Below are 26,329 nucleotides of genomic sequence, written 5' to 3' on the forward strand. Positions count from 1 at the left end.
CTTTCTGTGATGTAGGTATGATGTATGTGGGGTGGTGGTCTTGAGCAACACCCCTTCTGTGATGTAGGTATGATGTTTCTGGGGGGTGGGCTGGGACTCCAAGGTGGGCAACTTAAAATGTCTATATAAGGACGGAGACAGCATCTTAAAAAGTAGAGACATCACCTTGCCAACAAAGGTCCGTATAGTAAAAGCTATGGTTTTCCCAGTAGTGATGTATGGAAGTGAAAGCTGGACCATAAAGAAGGCTGATCGCAGAAGAATTGATGCTTTTGAATTCTGGTGCTGGAGGAGACTCTTGAGAGTCCCATGGACTGCAAGAAGAACAAACCTATCCATTCTGAAGGAAATCAGCCCTGAGTGCTCACTGGAAGGACAGATCATGAAGCTGAGGCTCCAATACTTTGGCCACCTCATGAGAAGAGAAGACTCCCTGGAAAAGACCCTGATGACCCACAAGGAGAAGGGGACGACATGGTTGGATGGTGTTCTCGAAGCTAGCAGCATGAGTTTGACCAAACTGCGGGAGGCAGTGGAAGACAGGCGTGCCTGGCGTGCTCTGGTCCATGGGGTCACGAAGAGTCGGACACGACTAAACGACTAAACAACAACAACAATATAAGGGCGGACACACCTTGGTTCTGGTTCCTCCTCCTTCTCCTGTGTGTGAAGGGGGCACCCTGTTGCAACAGTTCAATAAAGATCAGGCTTAGAAGCTGGTTTGCTTCTCAGTATTCTCTGGTTGGCCTCTGTTTTTCCTCCGACCGATGGAGAACCTACAAAGGACTCTCTAAGGGCTCTTGTGTCCCCCATAAGGGAATAAGGGCAGATTTTTCGTTTATTACACTACCAATTGGGTGTTGTGGCTAACCAATCAAACCCACCCACAACACAGGGTGTCAGTCTCCAGGTCTCACCACAACATGTGCCCTCTTTTAGGGAGGACACGATTTATTATGTTGTAAGCTGCCCAGAGTGGCTGGGGCAACCCAGTCAGATGTGTGGGGTACAAATAGTAAAAAAAAATCGTTATGGAATGGGACGTCCCTGTTTCCATCGGAGAAATGTTGAAGAATAGCTGTGTGACTCACATCGCTTTCTGCTGGAATGCTTTCCAAAGGCCTCACTTTCCAAAGACCTCACTCTAGTGATAGCTCCTGTGAGACAGTCAGTTCCAAGTGCCTTTATCTACAGCTGCAATTCAAACTCTGCCTAGCTGGAAGTACGCCAGGATTCTCACATACCTGGAGAGCTTCAGTCTGATACTTTGCCTGATCTGAGGGCAGCACAGCATTGAGTTTCCCCTCTCCGTAATGTGCACTGCAGCACCCCATGGCTTGGCATACTTCTCTACCTCTAGCCAGTGATGTGGAGTCAGAGGTGCACATCAGCAAAGCGTATTCGTATCTGTGCACAAGGCTGATTTTTCCTCCATTGTTGCGGATGAGAAGGGGAGAGCTCAGCCGGTGCTTTCCCCGGGAACTGAAGTTAGGAGAGTAAAAAATTCAGGGGTTTACAGTGTTATAAGAATTTTAAGGTCTCAAATATAGAATAAATATTCATAAATGCACACATATCTAAATATATGAACCATGTGTCAGAAATAGTATGGGGGAGCAATCCTGAAGCCATTTTGACTCTCCCAATGACCTCAAATATTCCTCTGCTGTAAGGGAGGCAAACCTTCCCATTGCCTTTTTGCTTACAAATCCTGTCTTTTTTTATTTAATTTTTAAATATATTTTTATTAAATTTTCATATTTTTCCTTTGTCACATTCATATCAAATCATATCATCACATACAATTTTGCTCATATCGAGCATCGACTCCCCCTCCTCCCGCTCCCTGGCTTTCTTAAACAATACAAATCCTGTCTTAAGGGTGTATTTGTGTATGAATAGGGTGGGCCTGTGACCTGGATTCAGGAACTAAAATATTAACCATCACAAAAGAATGGCCAGGTTGCCCGGGTAATGCAATCAGTGACCATTATCAGGTATCCTGGAAAACAGGATTTCTGCTGTAGACCACCTCCTTCTGTGATGTATGTATAATGTTTAAGGGGATGGTGGTCTTGAGCTACAGGGTGGGCAGTTTCAAAAGTCTATACAAGGGCTTGAGCACCATTGTTCAGGGTTCTCCTCCCTCCTGCGTGTGGTGAGTGGGGACCCTGTTGCAACAGTTCCTTGAACAAAGTTCAGGCTTACTAGATGCTTTGCTTTTCAGTTAACCCTGGCTGGCCTCTGTTATTTCTCCTACCAATAGGTAACCCACTTAATGACTCTATATGGGTTGTGGAATACCCCATAAGGGGAAAGGAGCGGGGGGGGGGTGGTTTATATAACAATAGCTTGAAGGTTCTGGTCCATGGATAGGCAAACTAAGGCCCCGGGGGCGGATCCGGCCCAATCGCCTTCTAAATCCGGCCTGTGGATGGTCTGGGAACCAGTGTGTTTTTACATGAGTAGAATGTGTGCTTTTATTTAAAATGCATCTCTGGGTAATTTGTGCGGCCTGCCTGGTGTTTTTACATGAGTAGAATGTGTGCTTTTATTTAAAATGCATCTCTGGGTTATTTGTGGGGCATAGGAATTCGTTCATCCCCCTCCCCCCCCAATATATATACATATTATATATATATATATACTAGATAGATAGATAGATATAGATATAGATATAGATATAGATATAGATATAGATATAGATATAGATATAGATATAGAGTCTGGCCCCCACAAGGTCTGAGGGACAGTGGACCGGCCCCCTGCTGAAAAAGTTTGCTGACCCCTGCTCTAGTCTATTTCCTTGCACTGAGGAAATGTGAGTTGTATGATACCACAGCAAACAATGGATATGTTTCACAACTGCAACAGTTTCATTAGATCTAACTTATGTTTTAATATTATCACACAAATTAAAGCTAGCTGTATCTACATCCTTCTGGGTTTCGAGCAGTAATTTCCCACAACTCTGTTAATTAACTTCCCAAGTGGAAGGCATTCATATTCAGAGGCTTCTCGTGAATCCAGTAGTTCCAGCCCTTATTTATTCCCTGCGCCTTTCTACCAAGGCACTTCACAGTTTAAAAGAGCAACTAAACTTACATAGCCATTTAATTAGGCAATATGAAAAGGGCAGAAATGACAGGAAGGGAAAAGGGAAATAGTCAAAAAAAGGTATGCTGGCCACTCCATGAGACAGTGGCAGTAGGTTCTAGATAGGCTACTGTCTCACCTTTGTTAAGTATAATAGTTTAACTGAAGTGAAATGAGAATGCCTAAATGTGTATTGGTGAAAAGCTTTAACATGGGGATTTTCCATGAGGCTATACTGAAAGCAAGAGGAGCGCTCTCTGAGCTGTAACTAGTGTTTATGGAAGACAATCTTACTCGGCTACGAGTGATCGCCAAAGTAGAAAATTATTTCTTTAAGTAGTCTGACAGCCATTCTTCCCTAAAGTAATAAAACTTGTATAGCACTTGCGAGAGTCCAAAGTTGAACTAGTTGAAGGAAGGTAGAAAATTTGAAAATAATCCTCACATCAGATGTCAAGGAAATAAACAACTGACTTTTAGAAGACACCTGAAGGCAGCCCTGTTCAGGGAAGTTTTAATATCTGATGTTTTATTTTTATTTTTAATATTTTGTTGGAAGCCACCCAGAGTGGCTGGGGAAACCCAGCCAGATGGGCGGGAAATAAATAAAGATTACCCGTTGGTTAGTTTTTCTTCTCTGTGCTGAGAGTAAAACTTTGATCATGTGATGAAGCTAAAAAGATAACAGTAAAGGACCCTGACAGTTAAGTCCAGCCGCGAATGACTCTGGGGTTGCAGCACTCATCTCTCTTTACAGGTCAAGTGTTATGTATTGGGTTTAACACATTTTATGTTACAATGTGCGTTCTAACCAATCGTAGAAGCGTTGGTAGACGAACGTTCTAAAGGAAGTAAACACATGCTCTTTTAACTGTCAACAGTCAACGGTCAGTTCATGCTTGGGATTATTACTGTGTTATTCAGTCAGTTTGGTTCTTGTGTTCCTATGAGTGAGTTGTTGTCACTGACAAATGCTGAATAAACTAAGCTGAGGAACTTATACTGCCTTGGGCTTCTGACTTTTTCCGAACATTAAAAAAAAAAAAAATATTAACCGACCAATCAAATCAAATCAAATCACATAAATTCCGAATTACAAAGCCGAATTTTAAATTTTGTTGAGGGGACCCATATTTCAAGATCCGAAGGGGGATTCTGATCATCTTCTTGCTACTGCGTTAATGTCCGAATCAGTCCAAACAAAGTTCATAATTCTATCCAGTCTTATCTTGCTGTTTCCGCATCTCATCTTGTTCGTATATTTTCTCTTTTTTCTTTATGATCTCTTCTGATAATCTCCTTAAGCCGATAAACACCAATAATAATCCTGTGTGAATTTTCTGTTCATCCAATCCTCAAATCGAGATGGTTTCCATATATCATCGCATTCATAAATAACATTGCTCTTTCCATCATTAATCACAGAACTGTCGTTCTTAAGTCCCTCTGAGAAGTTTCACCCACAATATAAAAACAGCTTTATTTATCTATTTCTCCTCCCAGACTTAAGTCCTCCGACAGAACTTCCCAATATGGCGACAGTATTTTTAACTGCGTCATTCCAAAGCCCTTATACATTCCACGCTCGACTTTTTCTGAACATTTAACGTTGGCAATGAGGATGGAAAAGATGAGCTCCCGCCGGCTGCCAGAGACCCAAGACCGCACCGCAGCACTGCCGCCTGCCGCCTCGCAGTAAGAGCGGCCTCACCGCCATGCTGGACTCAGCAAATAGTCCTGGAAACGAGACTTTGCAACCACCCACAATCACACAGATCCGAGGATGGCTACCAGTCATAGTTGGCCGCCACCAGACTTTGATATGAGCCATCCTGCAGAATGGCCGCAGTGGCGAACATTTAACATCAAGGGAGCCAGCATTTGTCTGCAGACAGTTTTTCCGGGCCATGTGGCCAGCATGACTAAGCCGCTTCTGGCAAACCAGAGCAGCGCACGGAAACGCCATTTACCTTCCCGCTGGAGTGGTACCTATTTATCTTCTTGCACTTTTATGTGCTTTCGAACTGCTAGGTTGGCAGAAGCTGGGACCGAGCAACGGGAGCTCACCCCGTCACGGGGATTCGAACCACCGACCTTCCGATCAGCAAGCCCTAGCCTCAGTGGTTTAGACCACAGCGCCATCTGCATCCCCGGTGATGAAGGTATTGAGTTGCAAATTCCCCATCTTGAAAGGGTGGCAGCTGTTAGTTTCTCTGAAAGCTAGAGAGACAACAATGATCTGCGTAACTTAAGGCCAAAAGTGGCTGGAATGCAGGTTGGAATGGGGTAGTAGTGACACAGTTTAGATTTTTGGAATCTTGTTTCTAAGATGATGCTGAGCCTGTGCTGGGCAGCACAAGACATTGTATGGATATTTTGGTTGCGTCTGTGATGCTTATGTTTTGTTTCAAAGAGTTCTGCCAGTAAAAGTTTGAATAATGCTTTTATGGGCCTGGACAATTATTCATTTCCAAAAGGAGTAAGTTCTTATGTTTCCAGTCACTTCAAACTGAGCAATATTAATATCTGCAACAACCTTTCTCTCTGATACTGCCAGGTGGAACAGTTGCTGGTGGAGATAATCCCTGGAGCAAAACAGTCCGTCAGTCCTTCAGCTGATATGGCTACTAGTTCTTTCACATGATTAGTCATATGGCAACTTGATTCAGACAAAATTCTGCTTGGGGATTTAAAAAAATAACATTGCTCAGTTAAAGCTGTTACAACTGAAAGTAGACAGAGAATGCATCCCTACTTTCATTATAGAAATACAGCACCAAGTATGTTTCCTTTCAACTGCTACTGGTGATTAGGGAAGAAAAAGAAGTTTAAGCTAAATCTTCTTTTATACATCAAATAACCTCACTCCCCAAATTCTCTATTCTCTTCTGATTATAAAGGAGCTCTTTAGCTGGCGATAGCTCTGCTGGTTCTCATGTTGAGGTTTCTAAAACAGCTGTAAAAGCTTTGTGGGGTTTATCATACAGTTGTGAGAATCAAGCCTGTGTTATTCTACAGATGGTTTAACAAAAAACACTCCTTGCCATCCCCAGTTGAAGGATTCAGTGTTGATGCTTCATTAGTCAACATCTGGACAGAAGTTTCTCCATCTTCTGGCACCTTAATGGGTGAAGCGATGGATACTCACTAGAGACCGTGCATTACTGTACAGTGGTACCTCAGGTTACATACGCTTCATGTTACAGACTCCGCTAACCCACAAATAGTGCTTCAGGTTAAGAACTTTGCTTCAGGATGAGAACAGAAATCGTGCTCTGGCAGCGCGGTGGCAGCAGGAGGCCCCATTAACTAAAGTGGTGCTTCAGGTTAAGAACAGTTTCAGGTTAAGAACGGATCTCCGGAACGAATTAAGTACTTAACCCGAGATACCACTGTACTTCGTAGACTTCAAAATGTGGTAACCCAGCCCTGTTCATGCTGGGTTCTGCTTAGCAGTACCCCAGATGGAAACCTCAAACCCCTACTCTGGAATTACCACTTCCCTCATGCTTCATGGCAAATTGTTTTCGAAACTAGAACAAAGAAAATCTCAAAAGCAGCTTTGATTGAACAGCAGACTCCCATACCCTGAGTGGGTGTGAATTAAAGATTCTATTGGGCATGCCAAAAAACCTTGGACATACCTAAAACAGCTATTCGGGTTTTAGCCTGTAGTAATAGCTAGTCTATTAGCCTGAACCCCAGTCTATAATGAGTAGCCATCAGCGTTGCTCTACCTATCTTTTAGGCTTCATTTATCATAGCACTCTGCAAGGCCAAATTACTCACTTGAAAGGCAGAAATGACCGTTTCTTCACTAATGTGTATCTCTGGGTCACCATTATAGCTAAAATCATCTATACTTTAAATGATGCTCATCTATGCAACGTTTATGAATGTGCACCCCCTAATTCTGTCACCACCTTTTTTCTGAATAGAAGTTAGAGGACAGGACATCTCAATGGACAGAAATTATGGGTTCAAGACGCAGTTCACCATGGCATAAATGTGCATGAATGTATAGCATGATTCTGGGTAAATGAAGATGGCTGAGTTTTCGGTGGCACTGCACTTTGCAGTATGCCCAGCAGCTGCCCTCTAAGCAAAGTTTTTTTTTTTTTTAAACGGGAGCAAGGGGCAGCTGATCAGGTTCCCAGCACAAACAAAGTTTGGGCCTCCTGGGTACCACTGTTAATAGCATCCCTGCCTGGAACTTGTCTGACTAAGGTGGGCATAAGGATGCTGTGACTCTCAAGATGTTGCTGGAGTGAAACTCTCATCATCTCCACCCTTTGGCCATACTGACAGTGGATGATGGGAGTTGAAAGCCCACAATATCTAGAGTGCCACAGCTTCCCAATCTTTGCTGTGAGTTCTGGCTCTCTGCTTCTCTGTCTGGTCCAGTTTACCTGGCTTTGAAGGTAGTGGCCTTGCTTAGGAGATCTCGCTGAGACCACCATTTAGTTGGGGGTAAGGTCTACTGTTTTTCCTATTATTTTGGTTCTTGAAATATCTCTACTGTTGATATGCATTATCTGCAGATTGCTTAATCTTAGCATACATTTATTAAAACAAAATAAAAAAAATCCTTCCAGTAGCACCTTAAAGACCAACTAAGTTAGTTCTAGGTATGAGCTTTCGTGTGCACGCACACTTCTTCAGATACACTGAAACAGAAGTCACCAGACACCACTTCTGCTTCAGTGTATCTGAAGAAGTGTGCATGCACACAAAAGCTCATACCTAGAACTAACTTAGTTGGTCTTTAAGGTGCTACTGGAAGGAATTTTTTTATTTTGTTTTGACTATGGCAGACCAACATGGCTACCTATCTATAACCATACATTTATTAGTATGACATCATTTAATTAACCTATCCATTCTTGTACAACTATTCATTTATTTAAAAATATCTCGGCACGTCTTGCAATTGTTAGTGAATTATCTTGAAACTTAATTTTATTGGATCTTTTTATTGGATTTGTATGGCGCTTTGAGCAAACACGAGAAAGTGGCTTACAAATAAACTGGTGGCGATGATTTTTTAACAAAACAAAATCCAGAAAGATGTGTAGAAACCCCAAGTTCCTTAAGTAATGTATTTCAATAGCCACTTCACACAACCAATCTATCATGTGGCAGTGACAGTTATCTGCCTTAAAAATATAGTTGTAAACCTTTTTATAGGTCTAGAGTTAAATTGATATGCTTTCAGCTTGTCCCATTGACAGATATTTCATATGTATGATAACAAATCTCTTTTTATGATAGTGGATCTTTGGTCATTTTCTTTTGTTATCTGGAATGGCTACTAAACATGAGCTCTCAGAGTTCACATTGAAATTAATTGTTACCGGAAAAGAAGAAATTTGTTCTATGGGAGCCTGACCAAAGTTGCGGCATTTATTCCTGAAGGTGATAAGAATGAATAAAGACTTTCTTCACTGAGACTGCATGCAAAACAGATTCTTTTCCCTTCATTAATGTCCTATTTCAAACTATACATTAAGAGCTGAAACACACTTATCAGCAGCTGCACTTGATTTATCTTACTGAGTTCTATCACAGGAGATCAAAAGTTTGAATAATTCTCCATTTTAACCTTTGCTCATACAAAATTAACACATTACGGAATTACCTAATTCTAGCCTCAGCTTTTCAGTGACATGTAAGTTTTGTGTGTGGATAAAGAGGTGTTTTTTTAAAACGTCAGAAAATATTCATAGAGTCAGTCCTCGCTTGTAGCCTGAAGTGGTATAGATTTGTTACATGGAGCAGCTAAACATGGAGCTTGTCGGAAGAGAAACATATTTTCAGCAAAAGCGTGGGTTGCACTTTTTGCTGTAGCACTGTAGTATCCATGCCCACTTCTAAAAAGGCAGGCCATTGCTCAGTTTAAAACGTGGCTTGTCTCTTCCATAGTGTGGACCAGGCATAGGCAACCTCGGCCCTCCAGATGTTTTTGGACTACAACTCCCATGATCCTTAGCTAACAAGACCAGTGGTCAGGGATGATGGGAATTGTAGTCCCAAAACATCTGGAGGGCTGAGGTTGCCTATGCCTGGTGTGGACTGCTGAAGCAAAAATGGAAGCAATTCCATTCCCAAACTTTAGTTGGGGGTAGAGTTTGCTTGACACCAATAAAGGAGCTCTCTCGCTCCTTCGTAATCTTTCCAGCATCCCACCAATGTTGGCTTTGCCAGCTGCCACTGGGAGCTGGGTAGGATTTTGGGGGGTACATCCTGAATGGCTTTCTGATGCACTTTTTTCACCGATTTCACACCACTTTGATGTTTATTAGCATAGTAAGCACCCTGAGACATGGAGAGCACTCACTAACAACCATCTATTGTCAACTAGCTCAGGGGCTGCTTGGTTTGGTGTTTTCAGGGTCTGGCAGGTGCCACCTGACAAACACTGAACAGCAGGGGTGGCTGGCACTGGTCAGGTCCTGCACAAACTCAGAGCTTCCCTTTATGGGTGTTAAGTAAAATGGTTTAACTGACACTGAAATGAGAATGCCTAAGTGTGTGTTGATGACAAGGTTTAATTTTCCATTGGGGCTGTACTAAAGCCAAGGGGAGCACTCTGAGCTGTGCTGAGTTGATAATTAACTAACTGATTGTTGTTCTCTGGTAGCCAACATGTGAGTGTTGTAACCTTAGATCATGTGATGAAGGTATTGGGTTGCAAATCTCCATTTTGAAGGGAGTTGCCTTTGAGTCCTTTGTCTCACAAATTCCATGGAGCGAGGATGTAAATGAAGCTCTCCTGAAGACAGAGTAAACAGCCTAAGGCCAGTAGAGGCTGGACAGCAGGCTGTGAAGAGAGAGAGAGAGATTTGCTTCTAGGTCTTTCTGGATTATTTCATTTTTTCTAAGATGCTGAGCCTGTGCTGGTTAGCACAAGATATTGTATGGATATTTTGGGATGTATCCTTGACACTTATGTTCTGTTTTTAAAAGAGTTCTGCCAGTAAAAGTTTGAATAATATGTTTTTTATGGGCCTGGACAATGCTTCATTTCCAAAAGAAGTCAGTTTCTACGCTTCCAGTCACTTCAAACTGCACAATATTAATATCTGCAAAAGATGGGAAGATGTTTTTTTCTTGTCACCAAGCCAGCTTGGGAAAGGGAGTTTCTCTGTTGTGGTTTGGCCCTTAACAGCAAGCAGAAGGTTTTCTACAAGTTATTCCTGCTCACATTCATAATTTTAGTGCAGGTTCTTCATTTGTTGGCATCTGTCTGTCTCAGGAACTCCATGTAAGCTTGGGCAAAATGATTGATGAGATTCTGTAGAGCTCTCTCTGAGTGATCTGTCATGGCTGTGACATCTGCAAATATCATCTCTTGGCTAAGGATCCACCACACTTTGGCTTGGCCTGGAAACATCCCAGGTCGGACAGCTGTGTTTGGTTCTTGATGTCATGGACCCATGCATCCTAAGTTTCCAGTGACCTATGTAATTATACCGCCAGTGACCTTATATATTGCAAATATATGTAGAATATATTAGTATTTCCTTGAAAACATTTCTAAAGGAGTCCAATATTATGCACTCATATTTGCATGAGTAAATGACCCCCCATTTATTTTTCTTTTCAGCTGCTGGTAGAATATTTATTGCTTTTAAATGTTATTGCAAAAATTATCTTCAAAGAGGCAAGCTTAGCTTGTGCAAATTAATGACCCTGAGTAGAATTCAGTTCGAAGCAATAATTCTTGTAGAAACAAAAATTTTGCACTTCAGCAAGTCTTTTGTTATCTGTACCAACATGTGAAATAATTTACACCCCATATTGACGACCCAGTGTAGCATTTTATGTATCATTGCAATCATGTTGTTATTTGAGGATGCTGTTAAGACTGAAACAAACATCTAACCCACAACATTCTAGAAGATATAAGTTAAGTCCTAGTAGTATATTTTTCCTAAAGCATGCTTTATAAGCATTAAAATATTCATTAGGCTTAGGTCTGCAACTGATCTCCCCAGGGCTCTGCCACCCGATAACATTACCAGCATCTCCTTGACCACAACTCCACCGTAGCTGCTGAGGTCCTCTCACAAACTCCGCAAAAACAAATTAGAGATGAGCTTGCAATATCTCCAAATCTGGGAGAGTTGTGTACAGCTATTAACCAAATGAAAAACAATAAAGCCAGCGGACCTGATGGGATACCTGCAGAAGTCTTCAAAGTGGGCAGAATTGAACTTACACAACAACTTCACAAGCTCATTGGGAAAACCTGGGAGAGAGAAGAGATCCCAGCAGACTTTAGGGATGCCAAATCATCGATCTTTTTTAAAAAAGGTGATAGAATGGACTGTGGAAATCATCATGGCATCTCTTCAAGAGCCGCAGCCCGGCAAAATTCTTGCAAGGATCTTAGCAAACCATCTCCTAACTATATCCAAGGATACACTTCATGGATCCCAAAATGGTTTTCAACCTTCTAGGGGACAGTGGATATGATTTTCATTGCTCAACAGCTTCAAGAAAAATGCAGAGAGCAAAACCAGACCCTGTATATGGCATTTATTGACCTGATTAAGGCCTTCGACACTTCATTGCTCCTTTCGAGCTGCATAAAACTTCTTTGTATTCTCAGAATTGGCCTCCACAGTCACTTATGGACTCATTGTTAAAATCGTGTTTATGGAAGACAATCTTACTCGGCCACCTCTTGATTCCCTCCTGAATCTGTACAGTGGTACCTCGGGTTAAGTACTTAATTCGTTCCGGAGGTCTGTTCTTAACCTGAAACTGTTCTTAACCTGAAGACCACTTTAGCTAATGGGGCCTCCTGCTGCCACCGCACCACCGGAGCCCGATTTCTGTTCTTATCCTGAAGCAAAGTTCTTAACCTGAAGCACTATTTCTGGGTTAGCGGAGTCTGTAACCTGAAGCGTATGTAACCTGAAGCGTATGTAACCCGAGGTACCACTGTACAATCATATTCCAATGAGGTGACTCCATTAAAATCATATAATAAGATTACCTTCTTTCTATTACTTTCTTTCACACACTTTTAAACCAATTTTATGCTTCTTTTTCTGTTACACATTGTTATCCATCTTATTTAGTATTTCAGTATTTATAACGGAACTTGTTTATTCTAATAGTTCTGATTTTTCAATATAATTTTGCAAGTATCCTTTAAACGCCTTCCAGTCCCTGTCTATCTTCTCTTTTGATATCCTTCCAATTTCTCCCATTGTTTTGAATATATTGTAATACTTCAATAATTTGGCAAGCTACTCTGTTTTTGTCGGTATAATACCACTTTTCCAATTTTTCGCAATCAATAGCCTTGCGGCTACTGTTGCGTATAAATATAATGTCTTGTCTTCTTCCTTTAGGCTTCCTGGTACTATTCCCAGTAGAAAACCATCTGATGTTTTCCTAAATGAATATCTGAACATTTTTTTCATTTCATTGTATATTGTTTCCCAAAAAAAATTTATGTTTAAACAATTCCACCATATATGCATCGTAGTACCTTTTTCAGTGTTGCATCGCCAGCAGACATTGCTACAATTTTTATTCATTTTTGCTATTCTTTCAGGTGTTAAATACCATCAATGTTGTATTTTAACGTAATTTTCTTTCAATATATAACACATAGTGAATTTCATATCTTCTTTCCACAATTTTTCCCATTGTTCGAGCATATTTTTCCCAATATCTTGCGCCCATTTAATCATGGATGCTTTAACCAGTTCATCCTTTGTTTCCCACTCTAAGATCAGATTATATAATTTAGATATATTTTTTGATCTTTCTTGTATTAAGTATTTATTGAATTTTGATATTTCTTTTTCAAATCCTATCTTTTTGCCTTTCGCTAATCTATATTGGAACAAATCACTAATATATTGGAACAAATCACTAATATGAGCTTTAATTTCTGTATAATCCTTTAATTCCAATTCTGCAATTTCTTCCTTTAATACAGTTTTATAAGTAGCCCATTTTTCTTTCATATTTAATTTTTTCCCTGTGACACCAAGGAGTTTTCGGTTCTAGGAGTCTTTTATATTTCTCCCATATTTTATATATAGACTTTCTGACTATATGCCCTAGGAACCCTTTATGTACTTTGACTTTCTAATCTATTAGATAGGCATGCCATCCAAATCTCGGGTCTACTCCCTCTAAATCCAACACATCTGAATCGTCTAATTTAATCCATTCTTTTAGCCAGGTCAGACCCACCGCATCATGGTATAACTCCATGTCAGGGAGGCCAAATCCTCCTCTTTCCTTCTTATCTATCATTATTTTATGGTTTATTCTTGGGTTTTTCCCTGACCACATGAATTTGGCCAAATCTCTTTTCCTATGATTAAAACATTTATCTCCTCCTAGTATTGGGATACTTTGAAATAAAAACATCATCCTTGGTAATATGTTCAACTTTATTACCAATATTTTACCTAATAAGGAAAGATTTAATGGGAAATATAAAGATATTTGTAATCTGTCTTATAAAGATATTTGTAATCTTGTAATTTGTCTTCCGCCGCTTGTCAGCTTAATCCAAGGTATTAGAAGAAGTAAAAAGCCACATATAACACACGGTGAAATAAAAAGTTTCCAACTCTTTCCTCCAGGAGAACAGAAAGGGGGAGGGGGGGTTAAAAGTCCCGATTTCAAAGCCTCCTTCCCTTAAACTGTAATTAATCTGGTAGCAAAATCCATCAGTATATCAGTATATCAAACGAAAAGCTTTGGCCGGGGAAGCTGTTCGTTAATCCAAGCCTCAGTTTATTAGCTAAAATTAGCAGGGCTTTCCCAGCCCAAAAAATGGTGGAGTGTGACGAATTTAAGTTTAAGCCGCTGGCAGGATAGAATCTGCCCAGAGAAGAAAAGTAGATTCCTCTTACTTCACTTGCCACCTGTTGGTCCTTCATAAAATCTTAGCTTTGTCACTTTAAACAAAGTAACCGAGGTCTTCTTGGCAACACTCAGCAGATACTTTCTCTCCTCGCTCCTTCCTGCAACCATACGCCATCTTCTCCCAGCTGCCGGAACGGACTCCCTTTTTACACCCTCAGCTCTCCAAATCGTCGTAAACTCAATTTTAGTAAGTCCGCAGCTCAATCCCGTCTCCGGATTTATTGACAAAACCTGGGGAGCAGGAGAGCACGACTGGGCACTGCCGGGTGCTACGTCCACCAAGATAATCCTCTTGGGGTTCCGAGGTCCACGTAGCCTTCACAGAGCTTCTAAAACCCCTGCATTGCTCCAGATTTCCCAGAGGGCTATCTTGTGCTTCTTTCTAATGGCCGTGGCTTTGCCGGAAGTCCACCTTAAGCCCATTCGATGTCCTCAATAAGCAGGTCTTCTGGAAGAGAATGAAAAAGAGAGACTGAATTAACAGCCTCTTTCAAGAAAGCCCTCTAAACTATACCCAAACCCAAGGGTTCAACCACCTCAGCTTTTGTAGCTGGAGTCAGTCAGGGAACTGCCTACTGAGGCAAAGTGAAAAAGGCCTGCAAGGCACAGCAAGAAGGCCTGGGAGGTCTTTCTCGGGCATGAACCATAACACTACTAAGTGAAAAGTCCTCAAGGTGTGCAGATTCATTTACCTTCTTTGGGTTCTGGCAGCTGATGTCTGGCTGTTGCTTCCTGCAGCGGAAAGAGAAATATGCATCAGACGCCTTTTGTGACACTACAAAACCCATCATTAGCTGGTGCAAGAGAGCCCACAAGCAGGCCCAAGACAGGAAAGACTGACCTCCCTCAGGCGTGGGCCCAATCCCTTGCCCCAGAGGACCTCCATGGGCCCTGCAGCCTCCTGGGCAGAGGTGGAAGGGCAGCACCAGGGAAGAGGGCAGGACATGCCTCTAGCATCATCCTGACACATGCCACATTAGCTGCATTAGTTGCCTTTTGGAGGGTGGGCATGGAAGGATTCAGAGACTGCAGAATTGAGGGCAAAGACCACAGTCAGCAGTCAGGGGGTCTGGGGATCCACTCCTCTTTTGTTCCCCCCAGTACTAACCTCAGGCTTTGGAAGAGTTTCAAAGAGTTTGGGCACAACTGCAACAAGAGAAGGACATGGGGACACGTTAGTTCGTCCCTTTGCAGCTTCAAAGATTATTCTAATAATCTTCTCCTTGGTTTCCCAATCTTTTAGCATAATTGGATGGCTTCAATCCCTTTTAGCATAATTGGATGCTTCAATCCCTTTTATATAAAAAGGTAAAGGTACCCCTGCCCATACGGGCCAGTCGTGTCCAACTCTAGGGTTGTGCGCCCATCTCACTTAAGAGGCCGGGGGCCAGCGCTGTCTGGAGACACTTCCGGGTCACGTGGCCAGCGTGACAAAGCTGCATCTGGCGAGCCAGCGCAGCACACGGAAACACCGTTTACCTTCCCGCCAGTAAGCGGTCCCTATTTATCTACTTGCACCCAGGGGTGCTTTCGAACTGCTAGGTTGGCAGGCGCTGGGACCGAGCAACGGGAGCGCACCCCACCGCGGGGATTCGAACTGCCGACCTTTCGATCGGCAAGTCCTAGGCACTGAGGCTTTTACCCACAGCGCCACCCGCATCACTGTATACCAAAATCCATATGGTGTAATAGACCTTTCATAAATTTCCAGGAGACCCTATCGAAAGCTTTTTCAGCATCTATGGCCATTCAGACTGCCTTCTTTTCTATTCTTAAGTCTAAATACTCTAATAAGTTTATAATGTTTCTAGTGTTGCTATAAATGTGCCTCCCGGGCAAAAAGCCAGCTTGGTCATTGTGTATAATCATCTGGAAGACTTTTTTTGATCTTTCGGCTAAAATATTTGCATATAATTTATAATCGCTATTTAGGAGTGCGATAGGCCTATAGTTGTTAATAATTAGATTGTCCGTTCCCTGTTTTGGAATTAATGCAATAAGGCTGTCTTTCCATGAGTCTGGCATGGTTCCATCTTTTAAGATGTTGTTCATGATACTTCTTAATGGGTCAGACAGTATGTCCTCAAAATTTTTATAACATATTGCCAGTAGGCCATCTGGCCCTGGTGACTTTCCTATCTTTGCTTCCTTAATTGCTCTTTGAATTTCGTGCAGTGTAATAGGGGCATTCAACAGTTCTTTTTGTTCTTTAGTAAGTTTCGGAAGACCGTTCTGTTCTAAATATTCTTTAACTTCTTCTGATGTTTCATTTCCTTCCTTATAGAGTTCTCTAAAGAATTCGACAAATCGTTTCTCTATTTCTTTAGGGTTGTTTATTATTTTGCCTTCGCACTTAACTCTTCTTTAATTGCCATGCTAATAACATTCCTGGTTTATTAGCATGTTCAAAGGTTTTTTGTTTCAATAATCTTAGTTTCCATTCCATTTCTGCATTTATTAGCATTAAATATTGAGATTGTAGGATCTTAATATTTCTTTTTAATTCTACACTATTTGGTTTTTTGTATAATTCCAGCTCGCTTTTTCTAATCTCTACGATTTCTTCTTGTTGTTTTTTCCTTTTGTTTTCTTTGAATTACGTTTTGTTGAATAAAGAAACCTCTTAAGACAGCTTTACTAGCATCCCAGACTATCTTTAAATCGGTGCCCTTATTTAAATTCAGTTCAAAAAATTCCTTTAAGGTCCTTTTTGCTTTTTCTATTATTATTATTTCATCTCTCCCTGAGATACCACCCTGGCCTATTCGTGCCCTTCCAAAAATGGCACGGGGGGGAGGAACTTCCTCACCTGGAGGCATAAGCTTCTTCTGCAGTGGGGCCACCTTTCTGGTCTTTCTGAGGCGTCTTTTTGTTCTTTCTGACCCGCCACGGTGAGCAGATCGCCCCTCCTCCGGGTGCCCTTCGTCTTTGATTTTCTGGCTTCCTCCGCCACTGGCCACAGGCTGTTTATTGTCCAGCAGCGGGGCCACCTCATTGTTCTTTTCTGGTTGAATGAATTTTTTTAGTCTCCTGAGCCTAGAAGAGATGATGCAGAACAGAAATACATTTATCCTAATAGAGAATTGCCAGCACATCCCTCCCAATTCCTTCCCTCTTTCTGCAGTTGAATGAACTGTAGGACTTCATAACAGCTGCAGAGAGGCAGCCAAGAGCATTCAGGGCTTGGAGAGAAAGGAGGTACCAGCTCCTGCCATTCCAGGACCGAGAGAGCCTGGCTACCATAGTTCATGCCCTGATTGCTTCAAGACTGGATTACTGCCATGCACTGTACGTGGGGAAGCCCAGCCAGATGGGTGGGGTATAAAGAAATTATTATTATTATTATTATTATTATTATTATTATTATTATTATTATGCTTGACCTGGAAGCTGCAATTAGTGCAAGATGCTGCAGCGTGAGTGCTTACAGGAACAAGGCCTTGTCAACATACAACACCTACATTGTTTTACCTTCTTGGAAACCGCTTCACCGACAACCTTTCAGTGTATGGCCAGTAACTCCCATATACAAATCCCTTTAAGAGGGGACCCTGGAATCGCCACCGTGGGGGGTGTCACCACTTCAGCCCCCCCCCCATTTAGGGAAGATAGATTCAAGTATTCTGCGGGCACTGCAGCTGTCCCATTCAGGGACCGAGCCTGCAACCTTGGCATTATCAGCACCACATGATAATGACCCTACAGGAATTGTTCTGGGGAGAAGGACATGGGGCAAAGAATAGGATGGGGCCCCACAAACTTACCATTCTGTCCCGCGAAGGACCAGTCCACTAAGCCTTCCTTCCTTCTGCATTTCGGTTATTGATTGCATGATGTCTCTGCCTCCCAATGCCTCTAAATCTCCTGCTCTCCCACCTCTCTCTCTACTGCTCCTCACTATCCCACAATGGACACCTGTAGTTGGTGGCTTTTAAGGGAGAAGCAGGAGATGTCACAAAGGAGGGCAGGTCATTGTTCCCATGGCAACCCACCCACCTGGACCCTGGGCCAAACTTGCCCCCCCCCCCAATGTTTCTTCAGAACTTGGAAGCACTTGCTGTTCCATCTGCAGGTGAATCTTCTCTTTTGGAGTTCATGTTTTTATATCAGATCATTCTTCATTCAGCCCCATTTCCAAAGGGAGACAATCCCAATGTCCCTTGAAATGCAGTAGAAGACTCCCAAGTCTAGGGGTGTCCATAGCACAGGATTAGACAATCTGTTTTGCATTATCCCCATCCTCACACATAATCCTGGATGACAGATCCAGGTGGGGCAGAGAAGGTTCCCTGTCTGAAACCTGGGAGAGATGCTGCCGGTCAGTGTAGACGATGCTGAGGTAGATGGGTCAATGCCTGACACTGTCCAAGGCAGTTTCCTATGAATATTCCTCTTAAGTCATTTACCCTGAAGACAAGCAAGCTACCTTCTCCAGAAGACCAACCATCAATTTCTCTATTTAGAAGACAATATGGAAAAGTCCCTGTTTTATATACAACAATGCAGGTACAAAAATCTTGAATATGAGAGGAAGCAAAATTCTGGCCTCTGTAATGAAGCAATAGGCAAAGGGTCCTGAAGCAGAGCAAGTTGGGGGGGGGGATGTATCTGTCAGAGACTCTTCTGCTATTCTTCCTGCATTCCAGGGGGTTGGGCTAGATGGCCTTTGGTGTGGCCCCCAGTTCCACAATTCTGCAATTCTAGGTTTGTACTCTGTACTGGGTCCTGTATATGTGTATATGTCCTAAATGTCTGGTATATATAATACACCATACTGCTATGTATGTCTATACATATAAACAATAGAAGCTTTAAAATATCTACTTTGCAAGTTTCCTACAGATGTGCTTGAGAAGTTCCCATATGGGAATTCTGGAAAAAGAATGCAGGATTTGCAACTGAAAAAAACCTTTGGAATACTCTTTTAGAGAAGTGTGTGAACTACACCCACTTGTCTTACTGAAGGAGATTTACTAAAAGCAGCTCAAAGCTAATTTTCAATTAAGTGTGCCTAGCCTCACAGCTTTCTTGCAGTGACAGTGGCAGAAACTGCTATAACCCTTCATCCTAGTATATGAACATTTATCAAGCTAGCCCTCATAAAAAATATAATGGCAGGGGTGAGAATGCTTAAATCACCAAGCTAATTTGTTTATCAAGTGAGAAAAAGTGACATTGCGGAGAGAACTCAAGATTTTGCAAGGAAATAGGCCAGAAAAATAAAAGCTTTGAGGTGAATTGGCCTATTTTTAAGATGTTTGCAGGCAAATTGGTCACAGTTAGAAGAGACTAAAAAAAGAAAAGAAAATGAAAACCATTAACAGGATACCACTATTATTCATTACTTGGTAGTTATTATATATTATTTTCCGTAAGGATGGAGGATTCCATCCAGTTCACATTTAAACTTAACTAAACCACACTTCCCAAAACAATATGTAAAGCAAAGCACATCTATCCTCTTCCAAAATGCACACTTCTCCAAATTTTGCAATTCTGCTCTCAAGCCAGGAGTGTAAAAATGCCTAAAGGCTGCATATAAATCATATAGCATTGAAAATTGCATACAAAATGCATTGTCCTCTCCCCATTCCTCACTAAATTAAATTAAATTCCTATCTGAATTATTACCCAACCTCTTGCACCTTGTCTATTTGACCTTTATATTGCTGCTTTCAGTATATCTCACTTTTTGTTTGTTTTTAAAAACCGCTCAAACAAACTAAAGATACAATCTTATCGATTAATATTCCCAGCCAAATGTTTGCTTCCTATTTTCTTGGGAAATTCTTTTATCTTATCAGCTTTTTTTCATCACTAAAATCCAAGCATATTAGCAATCTTCCCCCTCAACACACACACCTTTTTTAAACATTTCATTGAGATTAAACTCTTCAGCTCTCTCAGTTTCAGAACCACAGAATTCCTTGGCCATTTATACCCAGGAATATCCATAATAGTCTTAATTCTTTGCATACCTACCCAATGTGTCTAAAGTCTTCAAAATCTTGGGCCTTCCTGTAGCATAGAACATTTAGTAGCTTATACATTTTTTGCAATCCTAAATACAGGACTTTCTACAATTCTCTTGTGCTGCCAACATCAAGAAAAGATTTTCTATGGGTTGGGTGAAATGTTAAAATAAAAACAGACCCTATTGTGGACCATGGCGTCCTTTCAGATGTGTGTAACATGCATTTTTGGTATTAAATTAGAAACCTTTTTTGTGACTCAAGAGATTGTGCACATACAACTGGATGGAGGTATATGCGCGGGTGGCGCTGTGGGTAAGCTCCTGTTCTTCGGTTCCAGCTCCTGCCAACCTAGCAGTTCGAAAGCACGTCAAAGTGCAAGTAGATAAATAGGTACCACTCTGGCGGGAAGGTAAACGGCGTTTCCGTGCGCTGCTCTGGTTCGCTTAGTCATGCTGGCCACATGACCCGGAAGCTGTACGCCGGCTCCCTCGGCCAATAAAGCGAGATGAGCGCCGCAACCCCAGAGTCGGCCACGACTGGACCTAATGGTCAGGGGTCCCTTTACCTTTACCTATATGCATGGCAGGAGACCTGTGCTACAAATTCATTTTAAGCCCCCACCCCACCCCAATGATGCTTCAACCCAGGATGGCTTAGATGCAGAAAGTCCTAGGCCTCTCTCATCTCCAATGAAGAAGCAGGTGGTGGTGAATGTTTCTGCCAGAGATCCCGGAGGGCTGCTGCAGGTCAGAATAGACAACACTGAAAGATATACCATTTGTCTGATAATAAATGTTGGAAGTGTAAAGAAGCTGAAGGAACATTCTTTCACCTCTGGTGGACCTGCCCTAGAGTGAAGGCTTTCTGGGAAATGATATATAATGAGCTGAAAAAGGTATTTAAGTATACCTTCCCTAAGAAACCAGAGGCCTTCCTTCTGGGCATTGTCGGCCAGAAGGTGTTAAAGAAGGACCGAACATTTTTCATGTATGCAACAACGGCAGCAAGGATACTCATCGCTAAGAACTGGAAGACTCAAGAACTACCCACACTGGAAGAGTGGCAGATGCAACTGATGGACTATATGGAACTAGCCGAGATGACTGGCAGAATCCGAGACCTGGGAGAGGAGAGGGTTGAAGAAGATTGGAAGAAATTCAAGATTTATTTAAAAAAACACTGTAATTTGGTTGAATGCTAAGAAAGGATGCTAGATCATAAATAATTGTGCACCACTAAATTGGTGAGAATTAAGATGATAAGTAAATTTGAGAAAAAACTATAAACCTTTTGGAGAATTTATAGATTATATTTAAATGAATTTGACATAAGAGCGTAAACAAGATGATAAATTGCTGGCAAGAATTGGCAATGATGTAAATGGGAGCGGGAGGCGCGAGGGAGTCCAAAGATGTTATGAAAAGATGTTATGATATATGTTATACTGTTTTTTTAATTTTTGCATTTATGTTTGAAAAATCCAAATAAAATATTATAAAAAATAAAAAAAAAACAGAATAGACAACACTGACTTAGAAGGACAAATAATATAACATTGTATAAGGCAGGTTCGTATGATAGTTTTTGTTGCCATGCATTTGCCTGATCAATATCTGACAGGTCAAGTGTCCCACCCTAGATGAAACCCCTGTCTACACATCTTGGTACAGTGGTACCTCAGTTCTCAAACTTTATCCGTTCCGGAAGTCCGTTCCAAAACCAAAGTGTTCCAAAGCCAAGGCGTGCTTTCTCATAGAAAGCAATGCAAAACGGATTAATCTGTTCCAGATTTTTAAAAACAACCCCTAAAATAGCGGTTTAACATGAATTTTACTATCTAATGAGAGAGACCATTGATCCATAAAATGAAAGCAATAATCAATGTACTGCACTACAAAATAAATAAGACAGTATTGTAGATGATAAAAATTAAAATTATTATTATTTTCTTACCTGCACTGACGATAGTCACTGTTTGGATGGGGGGGCTTTTATCCATTTCCGCAGTCACACAATCAATCAGTCGGTAGCTGAACTGGGTTCCACACAGTCACAAAAGCAAATGAACTGAAAAAGCCTCAAAAACAAAAACGCAAAATAAATAGCAAAAAACCACAGAGCCTAGGACTTGCCGATCAGAAGGTTGGCAGTTCAAATCCCTGCGACGGGGTGAGCTCCCGTTGCTCAGTCCCAGCTCCTGCCAACCTAGCAGTTTGAAAGCACGTCAAAGTGCAAGTAGATAAATAGGTACAGCTCCGGCGGGAAGGTGAATGGCTTTTCCATACTCTGCTCTGGTTTTGCCTGAAGCGGCTTAGTCATGCTGGCCACATGACCTGGAAGCTGTACGCCGGCTCCCTCGGCCAATAAAGCGAGATGAGCGCCGCAACCCCAGTGTCGGCCACGACTGGACCTAACGGTCAGGGGTCCCTTTACCTTTATGCATTAGGACAGTGCACTGAGCATCCTTTTACAAGACCTGTGGATATTATTTTTCAACATGTGCCTACTTCTAGGTCAAAGGTGGCTTATTTGTAGTCCCAAAAATCTTATCAGCCCCAGTCTACATGGCCAGGAGTCAAGTTGTAGTCTATTTGCATCAGGTTAGTGACTTTCATTTTCTAAAGGATCACAAGCAAAATGTGTATATTAAGTGAAGCAAAAGCCAGAAGCAAGCGTGTTTTTTGTGTTAAATAACTTTAGGAGATTTTCTAGTGACAGACAGGTTGAGTAAGATTCCGCAATGTACCCATGAAGATAAACAGAAACAGATGAGTCAGTTTGCATTTCTTAGTGCAGAAAGTGTTAATCTGATATGTAGTGATCTTTCATATTCTAATTAATTCAAGAGGATTCTGGAAGCTTCTGGAAGCTTCTGTGTGTGAAAGAAACAAGCAGAAGGTTGGTGATGTTTGGGTTATTCCTTCAGAGACGCTAAGTACAGCTGGCTTAAACTGGTTGTGTTATCTCTTCTTCAAGGTCATGCTGACTATAATAAGAGGCCAGAAGGAGCCTGGGTTTCACTCATTTTCTCTTCTATCCCTGTTCCTTCTTGTGTGGTGTTCTGTACATAGTATGTTTAGTGTTAAGGTTTAGACTTATTGTAAATTCTTGTAAGTTTAAGTTAAGTCTGCTGCAACTGGATTTCTTATGGACAGTGCCAATCCTGAATGTACTGGATTTGTGACCATTATGCTCATTTGTCCTCGGTAGCAGTAAAGCTCTGCTGGATGAAATACAATTGCCTCTGATCTGTTTTTTGGGAATCCTGCAACGTGTTTAAGTTTTTACTCTGCTAACTATACGACGGAGTTCTACTCTTGAGTAGAATTTCAATGACAGTTCAATTTGGAGCAGGCTGCACGATCCAACCCAGGTTAAGACCTGTTAAGTCATTTCAAGGGAAGAGTTAAACAAGGGTTCAGATCCTTTCTATGGGAATCAATGGGACCTAAAAGTGCTTAATTTTGGCTGCATTGTGCCCGTCGGATTTACACACGCAAGCGAGAGACAGCCAAGAGAACAAATCGGAGCATTTTGAAAAGCGCTCCACACAGGCTAGCCATTGTTGTCATCAACGCAAGCAAGTACAAGGCAATTGTGAGGGATTTAAGACTGCAAAATGGTGGGGAATACTACCAGTTGCTAATTCATGCGAGCATCAAACAGGGTGAGCACATGGTGAAGAACGAGAGTGACAGGGAAAACATTGTATAACATTCTATTTGCCTGCTTAAAATTCAGCAACACTAAGAGATGTTGTATAGAGTTCCACACCATCTGGCAGCTGCAAGGAACAAACAAAATACAATTTACAGGTACTCCGCCGCGCAGCCTACATAATACACCATAGTGCACCAATTGTGCATGAGAGACAGCGCAGCATTAAAGATAATTGATGCGCAGCCCCTGCACTTCCTGCTCTAATTTATGTCGCAGGAGTGTCACGAGGGGGAATTATGGGTGATATGCTGCATAGCCACCTGGAACGTCATAATGTGGCTCCAGGTACCACAACAGATAGCTACTTATTTTGATTTAGACCGAACTCGCAGCTCCAGTCCTCCTAGCACAACATCCCCTGCCAAATTAGGTTTTAAAAAATAAAATGGACAGAGACATTCATCTTCTGCCATGCAAACCTCCGGCAACAGACATTTGTAGTGCATTTCACATCATTCTTTGTAGTTTGTACAAAGGAGGAGTCTTCCCCGCATCTCTAAAAAAGCAAATCATGTTTATTGAAAATATCGTGTTGGGGGCTTGCCAATTCCTTTACGGTTATGAGCCTGACATTTAAGTTTCCTCTACACACACAAACACACACACACACCTTAATGCTGTGTCTTTCCTGAACGAAAACATCCAGCCAACTTTTTAACCTACAGAGGGAGCAACAGCAGCACAGAACCCTCTTCCCCACTCTGCAAAACAAGCCCACCTCCTCCATCTTAAAATCAAAGGATCAGCTGCAAAATAGAAGCTAAACCTTGTGCACCACGACCTGGAAACCTATTATATTTGTGGAGCAGTGTGACAACATGTAGTAAAAGGTAAAGGGACCCCTGACCATTAGGTCCAGTCATGACCGACTCTGGGGTTGCAGCGTTCATATAGCTTTACTGGCTGAGGGAGCCGGCGTACAGCTTCCGGGTCATGTGGCCAGCATGACTAAGTCACTTCTGGCGAACCAGAGCAGCGCACGGAAACGCCGTTTACCTTCCCGCCAGAGCCGTACCTATTTATCTACTTGCACTTTGACGTGCTTTCCAACTGCTAGGTTGGCAGGAGCAGGGACCGAGCAACAGGAGCTCACCCCGTCATGAGGATTCGAACCGCCAACCTTCTGATCGGCAAGTCCTAGGCTCTGTGGTTTAACCCACAGAACCACCAGCACCTAGTAAATTGCTGCATACCAAGGCCTACTATTGCCTGCCCTGACTAGTAGAAGTTTTGTTGCTGCAGCAACAACAACCTGATCCAATCCCACCATCAGTGCTCAGCACACTAAGGCAATTCCCAGGGTCCGGATACCCTGGCAGGCCCCATTATCATTACTGAGCTCCTGCCTGCTATTACCACTGATGCCACCAGTTATCACCACCAGTCAATGTCGATGGTTGCTACAATGGTGGAAGGAGTTTTTAAATGGGAGCCAAATGCCCATTCGGTTAACTCAGTGGGTGGAGCATGAGACTCTTAACCTTAGGGTCGTGGGTTGGAGCCCCGCATTGGACAAAAGATTCCTGGACTAGATGGCCCTTGTGGTCCCTTCCAACTTTACAGTTCTATAATTCTAGGAATGGTTGCTTAGCTGCAATACATGGCAAACAAGTACCATCATATATCCTACAAATATCCTCATATATCCATGGTGCGACGTTGGGAATTGCATCTGCAGGGATGTGAGATGGCAGCCATATTATGTTAAAAAGGAGTCATACACTCTAAAAAGAGGCATAACAACGACAACAATAACAACAACAACTTATTTATACCCTGCCCATCTGGCTGGGTTTCCCCAGCCACTCTGGGCAGCTCCCAACAGAATATTATTAATAATAATAATAATAAAGTGATAAAACATCAAACATTAAAAACTACCCTAAACATTTTCCTAAACAGGGCTGCCTTCGGATGTCTTAAAGTAGCCTTTCTCAACCTTGGGTCCCCAGATGTTTTTGGCCTACAATTCCCATCATCCCTGACCACTGGTCCTGTGAGCTAGGGATCATGGGAGTTGTAGGCCAAAAACATCTGTGGACCCAAGGTTGAGAACCACTGTTTGTAGTTCTTTATCTCCTTGACATCTGATGGGAGAGCTTTCCACAGAGCGGGCGCCACTACCGAGACAACTCTCTGCCTGGTTCCCTGTAGCTTCACTTTTCACAGTGAGGGAACCACCAGAAAGCCCTCGGAGCTGGACCTCAGTGTCTGGGCTGAACGATGTGGGTGGAGATGCTCCTTCAGGTATACTGGGCCAAGGCCATTTAGGGCTTTCAAGGTCAGCACCAACACTTTAAATTGTGCTCGGAAACATACTGTGAGCCAATGTAAGTCTTTCAGGACTGGTGTTACATGGTCTTGGCAGCTGCTCCCAGTCACCAGTCTAGCTGCTGCATTTTGGACTAGTTGCAGTTTCCGGGTCACCTTCAAAGGTAGCCCCACATAGAGCGCATTGCAGTAGTCCAAGTGGGAGACAACCAGAGCATGCACCACTCTGGCAAGACAGTCTGCTGGCAGGTAGGGTCTCAGCCTACGTACCAGATGGAACTAGTAGACAGCTGCCCTGTCTACAAAAGGCAGTGAGAATCAAGGCCGGGAAGAATGAACAAATCAGATGGTAAAGGTCCAAA

The 26,329-nt window shown here is 42.3% G+C and overlaps 2 long non-coding RNA genes across 2 annotated transcripts in view; one reads left to right on the forward strand and one right to left on the reverse strand.

Annotated features, from left to right (window-relative positions):
- Window positions 1-26,329, forward strand: part of LOC309350908 — a 1,133,389-nt gene that overhangs the window by 618,790 nt on the left and 488,270 nt on the right. The gene's annotated exons all lie outside the window — the stretch shown is intronic.
- LOC309350860 lies at window positions 14,201-17,827 on the reverse strand. The gene is made up of 3 exons (XR_014160523.1): window positions 16,811-17,827; window positions 14,694-14,733; window positions 14,201-14,449 (listed from the first exon to the last, which is right to left on the reverse strand). It is a non-coding gene; the product is annotated as an uncharacterized lncRNA (long non-coding RNA).

This window comes from Podarcis erhardii (genome assembly GCF_964252035.2).
Source record: "Podarcis erhardii genome assembly, chromosome: 10".
In the NCBI taxonomy this organism is placed as follows: Eukaryota; Metazoa; Chordata; class Lepidosauria; order Squamata; family Lacertidae; genus Podarcis; species Podarcis erhardii.